This window comes from Carassius auratus, unplaced genomic scaffold (assembly GCF_003368295.1).
Source record: "Carassius auratus strain Wakin unplaced genomic scaffold, ASM336829v1 scaf_tig00000784, whole genome shotgun sequence".
Classification (NCBI taxonomy): Eukaryota; Metazoa; Chordata; class Actinopteri; order Cypriniformes; family Cyprinidae; genus Carassius; species Carassius auratus.
The window spans coordinates 5071-19015 of record NW_020523322.1 but is presented as its reverse complement, the minus strand read 5'-3'; the positions used below and the strand labels follow the sequence as shown (position 1 = coordinate 19015).

General features: G+C 37.0%; 1 pseudogene; it reads right to left on the bottom strand.

The window, feature by feature from the left end:
- Nucleotides 1–287: 287 nt before the first annotated feature.
- On the bottom strand, nt 288–11811 carry LOC113069078 (ena/VASP-like protein; annotated as a pseudogene).
- Between the last annotated feature and the right edge of the window lie 2134 nt (nt 11812–13945).

Here is a 13945-nt window from a genome sequence, read left to right as displayed (position 1 = left end):
GCCCTCTTTGATCATATATATATATATATATACACACACACACACATATAAATATATATATATGTCCATCTCTTGAGCTCATTGATAGAGCATCCATGTTTAACCTCATACCTCAAAATCAGTTAAAACAAAGTTCTACTGAAGTTCTGCATTGGCCAAAAAACAAACAAAATGTCTCAAACCGTTTCAACTGTGGTAGTTAGCTGACAGTTTAGCACAAATGTGTGCAGTTTGTACTTAAAACCAAAGAATAAGAGCATTAATATAAAATATAAAAGACTGTTGTCCAACTTTGTATCTCTCTCATTTAATATAATAATACAATTCTTAACAATAATAACAATGACCAATGAAACGATAAAAACTTAGAAAACAAAACTATCTTCATCAATTTCCAATGAGTTGACTTTAAGACTTGAAAGAGCGAGAGCAGCAAGCTGCACAGTGGACCGTCTCTACGTTCATACCGGAGGAAATAGAAAATTCAGTGTGAAGGTCTATATTTCTATTCGCTCGTTCATTCACTCATCCCTACACACAATCACTCGCTCCAATTCCTTCTGTTCCTCAGCTTTCCCTTGTCCTTTTTGTATCTGCACAACATTTCTGCAACTGAATTCTCCATAGCATTGCAGATATGCTGTGAGAAAACACTTTCATGTGCGCTTTCCTGTACTTCCCCGAACCTTCAGTTGTTGTTTGTCATAGTCGTTGACATTTCTTAAGACTACGTGGAGCCAATCCTCAGCAGTTCCCTTCTAATGGCTAAACGAAAAAGAGAAAATGTTTATCGTTCTCAAGAACTGAAAAGATTCATATAAAAAAAAAAAAAAAAAAAATGCATCCTAAAACTTACCATCAATGATTTCTTCTTTTACTTTCTGCAATTCCCGCACAACCTCCTCCAAGATCTCCTTTTGAACACAACAGATAGGATCATTGTTAGCAGGCCAGTCTATCCTCATTTTTTACACAATACACATCACAATAATATGCCTTTTTGAAAAATATTCTGAACTAACCTGTTTCATTCTGTCAAAGTCGAATGACTCAGCATCACTGGTGTTTCCGATTGGTTTTGCCCTGTACAATGTTCATCATAAATATTTAAATGCAATTTGAACGATCAAAAAATTACCTGCAAGTCGTGTTTGCTGATTAAAAAAAAGTGTAGATATGTTAAATAATAATATTGTTTTTTGATGCAATCTCAGTTTTTATAACCGGTTCATTTTCAGAGTTCAAAGAGGTCATTTTCTATGTGTTTACACAAACGTTCAATGCAAGCTTACACAAAACAAAAAAACCTACATTTTGTGGTTGTCAGAAAGCGAGCAGAACCGGCTTTGTTTGCATTTAGGTCATTCCAGGCTCGTGTTGCCCAGGGCTTTACTTCCTTAACATGACCATTTGTACTGGCAACCGAGCAACAGACATTTACTCACACATGCAAACTCTAAGCTTGATAAAATCATTCATTTCACTGCTCTGGTGCAATCCAGCGTGGAATGCCTCAGCCAATGTCAATTTTAAAGGAACCAAATGTTTTAAAAATAACAAGAAGTCAAGAGACAAAGAACTCGCAGAACAGAGTGAGAAATGAAATGTTTACTTAACAGTAAATCTGTTAAAAAATACCTTGACACAGCTGAAGACTTGTCTGCAGAGTTGGCTCGTTCCCATGGCTTCTTCACAGGATCTGAGAAAAACATTCAAAAACATTTTGTTTTTGCTCACCAAACCTAAATACAGCTCATAATTTACCTAAGAAAAAATATATGATCAAATAAATATATTTCTACCAAAAGGTTTTTAGCTTTCTGAATATCCTATATATTTTGTTTCCACAAAAATACATTTGTTTTCAAAAATAATAAATGTATCTTGATCAGATCAGCATAATAGAATGATTTCTGAAGGAACACCTGACACTGTTCACTGGAGAAATGGCTGCTGAAAAATCTATTATAAACAATTATTTTAATATTATTTCACAAGGTTAGTTTTTACTGTATATTTGATCAGAAATGTAGCATTGATGAGCATTGGAGACTTATTTTAGAAATATTAAAACAATTAACAACCTCAAATTTCTGAGTGATACTGTATATACAGTATAAATTGCTAAATTAACAAAAAATAAATACTTATTAATTAAAAAACACCACCTGAATTTTGTCCACGAGAAGATGAAGGCGATCCATTAGACTCCTCCTGATGTAAGAAAATACACAATGAATGGAAGTGAACAGAACACAATCAGTGTGCGTTTAGACAAATTGTGTACAAAAGCCATACATTTTGACCGTCTTCTGGTTTCTCTGAGGCCTTCCTCCTGCAGAATGACCATATTTAACAATCAATATGTGAACTTCCACAAGTCATGTATCATTAGTTATGGAAAAAAAATGGAGGCGTTCTGACCTCCGTGCTAAAAGAGCATTCATCTCCTGCATGAGACCTTCTCCACCTCCTCCACTGCCTCCACTGGAGCGATTGGCATCGTTCTTGCTACTGCTTTCCTCTGTCTACAAAAGATTAAACATGAAATAATTAGGCAGCAAGATACTATTATTAAACTTTTTGCATAAAAAATGAAATATGTGAAACATGTTGAGGTTTGAGAAAGATAAGTGGCACTCACCCGCTGAACTTTTCGCAGCTTGGCACCAGCTATAGCTGCAGCCAGACCTGACGGAGCAGATCCTCCACCAGCCGGCAGTGGAGGAGGGCAGGAGGGGGCCCTATGGAGGGTGGTGGAGGCCCGGGTGGAGGCGGTCCGGGTGGGGGAGGCCCAGGAGGGGGCGGAGGGGCTGGTGGACCCGCCATGGATGCTGAGGTAGGGGGGTGAACAGGAGGGGTGGATGAGAGCATGGAAGGATGACCCGGTGGAACAGGAGGACCTGCTGGAAGAAAGGAACGTATCACTGTTGTATTCTACACTGAGTGCCTAATTACAAATACACTGCAATGGGAAATATTTGTATGGAACCTTGTTTCCACCACTGAATAAAAAAGAAAAAAGCATTTGTGACTCATCTCAGAATTTAGTTTACAATCTTGCAATTCTTACTTTTTTCTCCCCTCAGAATTCTGTGATATTCCTTGCAAGAATAATTTCCTGCAATTCTGATTTTATAACTTAATAAGAACATTTTTTTTTTAATTTTATTTTTTATTCTGTGGTAGAAACAAGCTTCAATGCATTTGTGTTGACCTAAAGGTGATGTTGTGCATCACTAGCTAAAATGTAGAAAGCAGAATTGCAAACGGGAAAAATCAAAAACAAATTCAAAAGTGAAGGCTCAGTAATAGTTTTATTCCGAGGGGACGCATTAAATTGAGAAGTCATTGTAAAGACATTTTTAAAGCTACAAAAGACTTAAAATAACTGCTGAACTTTCTATTGATCAATGAATCCTGAAAAAAAAGTATTAAAGTTTCCACAAAAATGCAGCAGAACTGTGTTTGATTAAATTAATGCAGCTTTTGGAAGCATAAGAGACTTCTTTAAAAATCTCTTAAAAATCTTTAAAAAAATCTTACCAACCCCAAATCTTGCACAGTATTGTATATTTTTTCTATATGAAAATTATTTCATAAATTCACAAACACTGGGACTTTTGGGTTTGTCGTTTTCAACATTATTTTTGATGCCTCCGAGGTTTATTTGCAAATTTGACAAAACCTCATCCATGTCAGCCAGCTAGATAATATTATCTTGGAGACAAATCGGCAGAATTTGCATAATACATCACAGAAAACCAAATGTTTAAATTTGCAAAGTATATATACAAGTTCAATGCACGTTCAGTGGAGCAACCAAAAAGGACAAGTGACACTGGTCTGTCAAGTGGCCCAAACACTCTCACACTGGCCCTGGGTCAGCAGACCATCCTTAACACTGGCGGGCCAGAATTTGCATATGGTTTCAGTAAAAAAAAAACAAAAAAAAACGTACTGTTCACTTTTTGAGACGGTTTTTGAGATGAAAATGTCAACAGCCCAGTTCCCCCCGGAACAGGTGTGGGAAGACTTTTGGTGGTGGGCAATAAACTACAGAGGGGGTAGCTGATGGGGGTCTGAAATACTTACTGCTGGACGCTGTGGCGTTCTGATAAACAGGAGAGGGAGACATCTTGGGTGTTGCCCCCTCACACAGACTAGTGTGAGAGGTGACTGTGGTGTTTGAATGGGGGTGTGGCCTGGTACAGCTGCTGCTGCTGGTGGAGGGCAGGGCCTTGGAAAGGCTGGCCAATGAGAGGGGGCAGGGGGGACGATTCTAGTATGGGATAGTGTGGGTGCGACAGAGCTCCAGAGGTGGCCAGTAAAGGAGGGTTTTGATACTGGCAGTACTCCTCTACTGGGCCACTGGACGACTGTTGGTGGTGTGTTACAGTCTCCAAGTGGGATGTGTTAACAGGAACTTTGGAGCCACAGGATGGGCCGTTGTTTAGGGGTGGCAAGGGGAGAGCGACAGGCAGAGCAGGTTGTTTGGCTGGCACCGCCATTATAACAGGTGGCGATGCTGTGGGTAATGGAGTGTACATGTGGGTGGAAGACCATGTGGCATGTTTGGGGTCCTGGTGAGTCATCGGAGGGGAAAGAGGGATTTGCTTGACATTGCGAGGTGGAGGGGTGATACCTGGCTGCACGGGGGAGAAAGCAGAAGCCAGGGAGGTGGAAAGCTGGGAAAGCTGCCGTGCCTTTTTTCGAGGGGAGTCCACAGTACGGTAGCCACTCTCTCGTTCCTGGGATGAAGAGGGAGGTGTGGGAGGAGGGTTGCGTGGGGTTAAAGTGAGCATAGGAAGGGGAAGAGTGTTAGCCCGATACTGTCTGAGGTCATGCAGAGTGTTTTCGGACTGAGAGGCGGATGCTGATACTTTAAACTGAAGGGTGGGAGACTGAGAAACAGAGAAAAAGACAACACAAATGACAAACGAAAAGAGAGAAACATGACAGTGATGAAAATCAAGCATCAAAGTGTACATAAAAAAAAAAACGTAAAAAGATGAAATGTGAGCAAAATATACGATGTTGAAAGGATTCTGTACACCTTGCAAACAGGTGAATCTCACAAAAGCATGTAGATCAGATTTCCGAAAAATTAAAGTTGATGACCAACATTTTGTTTCATAGCAACACCATTTTAATTGACAATAAAATAACGCCCTCCCAAATTCTCTTATGATAATGTATCCAGATGTTTTACATTTGAGATGTTTAAAACAATGTTGCTTGTTCTCAATGGCGATTCTCATTACAAAAATTACTAAAAGTGATAAAAGTATAAATGTTAATAGAACATATGCATGATATGCATTTCTAAATAAATAAACAAAATGTAATAAATACATTTTAGTTCGTTGTCACGTATAGATATATGATAATTGTCCTTAAAACCTGATTATTTTATATATCTATTGATTTTCAGTAAAACATTTTTTCTTGATTATAGATTGGGCATGAAATGAGATTTCAACATGTTCTTGACATGTTTCATGAGATTCACCAAAACAGAACTCACAAATGCTGTAATGGCGTTATGAAAGGTGACTGTCTTGGCTGAACTGATGCTGAAGCAGGGGCGGAAACAGAAAGAGAATGTGTGTGTATGACAGAGGATGGACAGCATGTGCTGTTTGGACTGGGGATCTGTTCTGTCACCGGGGAATTTGATATTCCTTAGCATTAACTCTTCTCCAAACAAACTGAAAGGTTACTCTGTGGGTATTAATGAGTGTGTGTTTGTGTATCTTAATTGCACACAGTGCAGTCTCATATCATATTCCACAGAGGTGTGGCATCTTTAGTCTACCTGCAGAGCCAGATGTTCGTCGTTCCCTTTCCATCTGTATCTGGTCCATCATTTGCCTAGGAACAAATGTTAACTCACTTAATGATGTTGGGCAAAGAGACATCTAAACACTCTCAATCCACTGTATGAAACTGACACAAAGACAAGCTCCATTAGAGAGTAAACAATCATGTGTGTTCATGCATTGTTCAGTTCAGCTCGGTAGGTTTTTATAAATGCTAGGCTGTATAGTGCATCAACAGAGTGCAGCTTTTCATCTGTCCACCGGAGGGCAGAATCCAATCTAAACAGCAGTTAAGAAGTGGTCTCAATACTCCTGACAACAAATATTTGAAGGGACTAAAAAATAGTGAGAATTTTTTTATTATTATTATTATCTAATTAGTAATTTTTCACAAAGGTAACTGACTGAACACTACACTTTCAGACCAGTAATGTTAAAAAAAAGTGTGTCTCTAGTGGTACCCAGTGAAATGTAGTTTTTGAATTGGTTTCCCAAACACCATCTGCTATTGGTTGAGCAAACAGATAGGCCTTTGATTGAGTCACTCTTGCTTAAACAGGATTACTCTGAAGGTACCACAGAGAAAAAGTGTTTACACCTTTCAGGGGAATCAGCAGACAAAAAAAAAAATCATCACACACTTCACTTTAAAAAGAGAGCACATGGTATAATTCAGGCCAATGTGACCAATGTTTAAAAGCTTGATTAACATCTGACAGATGTCTCAGAAAAAGTAAGTGTCATTAGAGACGGTCCGCACCTCCTCTGAGCCTCGGCATCATCTGTCACCGATCCATTCTGACGATGTGCTCCTGGCCCTGAAGAAAAAGAAAAGAATTGCACCTCATAATTTAAATATTTCATTTAACTGTCCCTCTGGAATGGTAAAATGTGTGTCTGATTGCTTTAATATATTCTGGCACCTCAAGGTAAACTTGTTTTATGTCATGTGACATTTGTTGTACTCCTCTTTGTTATGTAGTATTATTTAATACTGAATCTATGTTTAATACAGTATGGTTCATGCTTTTCTTTCACCTCACTTAAATTTGCTTGTGATTTTCACAAATCAGGCCATGTCACAAAAACCTGTTTATCCGTCTAATCTGACTAGTAAATTGACAGGTGAATGAGTTTAGTTAGACATATGACCTTTTTCTTCTCCCAAACTTAGACATCTAAGTGCCAAATTATTAAACTATTTCAGTCCAATAAATCAATATTATAGTCCAAACATATTTTGCCAATAATGTCAAGTCACAATCTCCGACACCTCATTACTGGTAGACCATCACCGTTCTGTTGAACTTGTTATAGGGTGTGAAGGAGCTCTGCTAATAATGTAAACACCTCTCAGGTTACAAAGATGATGACTATTTATGTCATATGACATTCAGGGACTCGGTATGGGGCATGATAGCTCAAGGGAGTAAGGAAGGCCCTTCTGTTCAGGGAAAGATGTGGTTTATAATCTTTGGTTGATAGGCACCATCAAACATAATTGAGTTTAGCCCATCAAAATATGAACACTGTAAAGTGTGACTAAAACCAAGGACACTGACTAAACCATAAAATGTTTATAGTTATAGTTGTAATAACCATCACCCAAGCCAATCAGAATCAACCTTTAAAGATCTTGAGCACTGTGTGAATAGCCCTTAAAGCCACTTTTGAAAGTTTATCAATTTAGTGACTACTTTTGCCACAATACTGTTATGCATTTCTTAATTATGCTTCTCAGAAATAATTCAAGTTTCATTTTTTGCATATCGCAATGTTGTCCTAATGTCTTGATTTTTGTAAAGATCTTAAAATCCCAACGCTGATTTCAAAGTATTTTTTAACCGTTTTAGAACCATTTAGCATTAGACATCCTATCTCAATGTCACTGCAACACTGAAACAACAACGGACACTATTTCGACCACATTTCAATATTGAAGGTCGATCATCTGCTGGCTGAGACAAAGCAAACAGCAGCAGCGGATGTCCTGAAATAACACAAAACACACTGATCATAGTGGCAGGACCTGATGAGACTTTAAAAGAAGAAAGTCATTTAAACAGAAACCTCAGGCAGCGCTGCAGACAGAGAATCATAAACAGCACAAACTACTAAACAGTCTAAGTTATTAATAAGTATTAAATAAAGTTCTGCTTTATTAGTAAGTGAGGATGTAATGTATGTGGTTCCTCTAAACAGTTATTGCAGATTGATAAAAAAAGAATGATAAATGACACAAGATACAAATAAAGCAGATGACAGGTGGGACATTTAATGATAAATGATCTGTGTCCTTAAGTTGATTATGGGAGCAGCAGTCTCACTGAATTTAATGCCAGCGAGCAGCGTCACATCCTAAAATACTGTTAATGACTAGCCTATTTACAAAAAGGACACTTTTTTCTTTTCTTTTTTTACAGTACGCACTCATTCTATTTCAACATCTAAGTGGGAAAACAGATTGTCATTGGCACAAAAATAAAATTTTCAGCAGGACTGAATATCATGTCCCCCAAGCAACAGGAATGGGAACATGTTCATACGTCACGTAAGAGCAGCATTTCCCACAGTGTCACAAACATGCAATCCACCTGAGGTCCTGTCTGCAGCAAATGGTCCCATATCATCTGTCCCTATTATAACAGACACCATACAACTGCTAAAATATCTAAAAGTAACATCACATAGATTTCATACTACACATATAGATAACTCAGTCAACACAGGACCACAGTAAACAGACCAACAGCATAAAAATCGCAAGATCAACCTTCCTTAGAATAAAAACAGATATGTGTTTCAGATAAGTGTGGTCTTAAAGCATGAGATGCTATCAGTTCAATAAGAACTTTGTATTCGTATGATCTGTCTAAAATAGTAAGGGGAAAAAAATTCCAATGGAAATTGAACAGAACTCACCATTCTCATCATCAATTTGCAGACCATAAACCATTAATCCAAACCCTGCTGAGCATTCTGGGTAATGCATAAATGCTATTTGCTCCACTGGTGAAGCTAGACAATGTGGCAAGTATTTCCACCTTAAGAATTTAGACCAAGAAGTGCATTAAAAATCTTCTTATGAAGACTTTACTAACCAAATATAATTCTGTGTGCTCTGGATTCAATCATAATGCGTGATATCAATTAAGCTGTGCACTTTGTAACCGGGCAGCATAAAAAGGAATGATATTAGTCCTGATCACGTATCTCTCTCTACTGCAGGTTGTGGAGGTGTAATACACTGTGTGATTTATTTCATGAACTTGATTAAATCACTTGCAATAGCAACATGCTGATACATGGCTGCAGTAGAGTGTATTAAAATGGTTGGCTCGACTGATGCTGTATAAAGTTAATGGATTTGTAGTTTTAAGTGCATCTCAAGAGTCAAATCTGGAGCTCTGGATGTCATTGTGATTTATGGTTAAATAACTAAAATGCCTTGGAGTGGAAATCCCATGCAAATATTGAGATTACTTTGTTTTATGACGCAAATACCATTTCATTTGGTGGTTGTGTGCAGCAGCGGATTCGCTTTGTACCAAATACACATACCATGGTGATCACTGAGCTGAAATGATGATCAAACTGAGATAACAAGAAGTGGAAACACAGATACAATCTCATTGGATGACTTTTTTTATTTTATTTTTTATAAGCCCTGTCATTTTCCTTTATAACACACCTCTTGCATAATATAAATCTGTAGTGTATTTTACAGTTATGTATGTATTAAAATCTGAACCAAATTTGAAATAACATTTTATCACAGTTCTTCCTGAACTCACCAGAAATTCAACTGCACTGAAATAAACACAGTATGCACATGCACAAAATGTATTTGATTTTGATGTGATTTTATTCATTTATTTTTCTTCAATTGAAGAAATGTTAAGTTTAAACATAGCTATATCAGTCAAGCACTAATGATAACTGTTCAGAAATACACGTCACGTCGAACCCTCTACAGTAGACCTCCCAAACCTGCACACGCCTCATCACGAGCTTCTGACAGTAGCTTCCACAACCACATCCTCCATCAAAGACACCACAACAGCCCATCCGAGGCATCACATCACATTATTAAAACATGCGCCTGAATCCCCAGCCCTCAACACTACTTACAGCTGAGTTGTATTACTGTGGAGCTGATCCGGCGGATTGGCGCTGGGGAAAACTCCGGTCCAAGCATGGCTCCACGGCCCTCTCAGGTCCCTTTACAGATATTTATAATGGTGCAGTTTGAGCTCCACTACCAGGTGGGAACCGGTAATAACAGTCAGGACTCCGTACAGGTGAGTTCAGGCAGGTGCACAGCAGCTTCTCTCTTTTCTGCATGCTGAGGTGCGAGCAGCACTTCTAACAACCTCTCTAATTTACTCACCCCAAAAAGCAAGTAACATGCAACACCCATGGCCTGAGACTGTTTGGCTCCGTGGATATTTTAACCAGGGCTGAGCACCAATGGTAGAAGCCCCCTCCCCGCCCCCAAACATCTTATAAGTAGCAGCAGCCTGAAACCAGAGAGGCCTGTGTGCTGTTCTTAAATAAGAGTTACACTACACTTAACGGTCCCATGGATAAGACCCAAACAACAATATTCACGACTACTAGTTGGCATCCCTTACATGAAAGTTATTTATTTTATTTTTTTATTGGCAAGTCCTACACTATCCTATGCTCACCAAGGCTGCATTTATTTAATCAAAAATACAGCAAAACAACAATTTGTGAAATGTTATTACAATATAAAATAACCTTCTATTTTAATATATTTTTTTAATGTAATTTATTGCTGTTATGCATCATCATAACTCCAGGTTTTTTTCTCCCAGAGATCATTTTAATATACTGATTTGTGCTTAAGAAACATGTATTATTGTTATCAATATTGAAAAGAGTTTAATATGTTTGTGAAAACCGTGCAACTTTTTATTTTTTTCAGGCTTCTTTGATGAAGAGTTCAAAAGAACAGCATTTATTTGATAGATAAACATTACAAATGTATTTAGGGTCACCTTTTGATCAATTCAACTTGAATTTTTTTTTTTTTTTAAACACATAGTATAAAAAAGAAAAAAGAAAACTAAAACCCTGGCAGTGCTTTACCCATGAAACCATGTGTAAAAAAGAAGTAGATTCATACAAACTGTCATCACAATTAATTATTCCAAAATTCTTACTTTTAATGCCTTCCAAACCTATGGTCACAGTGTAATAAATCTGAAATATAACTTCTTACATCAAACTAACCAAACACTTTATAGTGGGGCGGCGCAGAGTTCAAAAATACAAGGTTTTGTAAATTACCTGCATCCTGAGAGCTCAGGACATTGAGGGCAAACAGCATGGCAGTGGAGAAGGTGGTGGCCTCCTCTTTGCTGGCAAAGTTCAGCCCGTAAACTTGCCGCGCATCACGCCATTGGTGGAAAGTTGGCGTGGCCTGGTTATATTTCAGACCTTTCACAATAGAGTAGTTTATAACGACCTAGAAGAGTGACGACATGTGGTTATGGATCTGCATCTGTGACATTTTTTCCCTGTAATCAAACCATTTCAAATGCTCTTCAAGGGAAAACCTTTCTCAGGCCAATTATGCATAAATGGCATCTTTAACAACCACGAAAAAAGAACATTTCAGATTTTAAGAAATACAATAACACAAAATGTACATAAGTAAATGTGGATGGGACTGTGCAACTGATGCACACACTGTGTACAGTAAGATCATATCACACAGTGTCTTCTCTGGTTTGTTGTACCATGTTAGTATCTCACCTGCTGGTCCTGTAGTTTGACTCCCACCACACGGAAGCTGTTGCTGACAGTGTTGTGGTAGATGTTGATGCGGCTGAAGCCCTGCTGGCCCGGTTTGACTGGAACCCATTTTTTGCTAGCGTCATCATAGATCATCACAGAGGCTCGGGCTTGACATATGCTCTGTTCACTATGAGAAAGAAACAGGAATGCTAGTTAAAGATTCACTGTTCAACAACAAAGACCACAACGATAAATTACGACACAGGACAATGAAAAACAGATGTCAGACTCTTACCAACAAAAATAATGCTCCAACTTGATTCTGCAACATTTTCTGTGCACATGTGTATTTGAGAGTAATATTTAGCTGTGCGTATTCGGTGAAAGATGCTCTTAAATGGTCGGTGACATTAGTTACCATTGTTTGTTCCAAGAAGACTAAAACAGACAACTCTCCAATAATGCCTTTTGCCATTACTGTGGTATTACGGCACAGTAATTGTTGCACTGTATTTGTTTGAAGACACTTAGCAAGGTGCGGGTTTGTTATCTGTACTAATAGTGTGATGGGCAGATAAGAGTGAGACAGGAATGTACCCGTGTTGACTGTTTGATATGAGGCCATGGTTTAATTAAAGACATGAGGTTCTACACAAAGACATGCTACACTTTTGTTCCTTTATGTTTCTAATTAAATAGATTAAAACAGGTATATTAAATAATTTTGCATAATGTATAATTGTTTATTAATATAATGTTTATTTGTTATATATAGATTTGTTTTGTTAATTTATTGTTTAAAATCAAAAGTTGTATCTTTTAAGATTAGTAAATACACTGTGAACTAACATAAATATATTTATTAACTAACAATAACGAAGGCTAATAAATGCTGTTAAAACATATTGTATGTTCACTGTTAGTTAATGAGACTATTGTAAAGTGTTATCCCATAACAAGCCTATTCATATAAAAATAATTATATTTATATATATAAAGACTTAATTATTTGTATAGTTAAATAGTTGTTTAATGCTTTTTTATGTTTTTATTAATCTCAAAGTATTGCATATTTTTAACAACACTGTATTGTTTTATAAATAATTGTCATTAAAATATTTTTCTGATTCTGAAGTTTCACAAATCCAAATCAGTTCTTGTTTAATTTTAAGTAAAGGCTTGTGGTTTACTCTGTGAGTCAGATTCAGACTGATTCAGTCAGTTCATTCAGTGAAGGATCCAATAGACTAATTCAAACTTGTGACTGTCTTTATTTTATTTTATTTTTTATTTTGTGCACACTGGACTGAAGCATTGTGATCAGTACAAGTCAACTTATATTCAAGCCTTTCACAAACTCCAAACACCTCAAGAGTTTGCACATGTTCACTGAAATGAAGTAAAACACTCGAGCACTGACTGGTTCACACAAAGAAGATTTGGTTTCCTGTTGGTGTGCTAACTTAAGCTAGGCAGATTTCCACCACCACACTCAACTCCCACAGAAACACCCAAATCCAGCCACATACACTCCTTCCACCCGCCTGTATAACTGGAAGAGCAGCAGCGCATGACCTAACTCGAAATAAAACAAAAAAAACGATTCATAAGATAGGGCCATTTGAAACAATACACCTGAATGAATGAATCAGACTCAACGGCTCTGTGACATTATGCCAAAACAGAGAATTCACACTGAACTCAGCGAAAAATGATGCATAAATGGACCATATGAAAAGTGGTTTAGTGGGGGCTGGACTACCGAAGAGAAAAAAAACCCATCATAAAGAAGCAACCTTTTATGAGAAGTGAAAGAAGTGAGTTACAACTCCGCTCAAATATATATATGCTTTTATATCTGCACAAGGCTGATTTTTAAAATGTATATTGTGTATATGTAAAATGTATGTAAATGTATATAAATATATTTTACTCAGTCATGGATGAATGACATGAAGAACTTCTGGAATATACCGGTACATTCTCCATTTAAACTGCATTTTGCATGATTCAAGCACTTTTTAATGAGCTTGTATTAACTGCATGAAATATTTACAAAACATACAAATTAAAAATGTATTTGTAACAATGCAAGACAATATAAAATGTACTAGCAGAGACAAAAAAGGTTATTAAAAGGTTATTAAAAGGCTGTGAAAAACAAATTAGGTCACCAATATCAATGTCCTAAATATTATATTATATATATATATATATATATATATATATATATATATATATATATATATATATATATATATATATATATATATATAGCCAAAAGGATAGATATTTGAACATAGTTTGAACAGTTTTGCCTCAAAACGTCACTAAACTTTACATTTTGCACTTTGAGT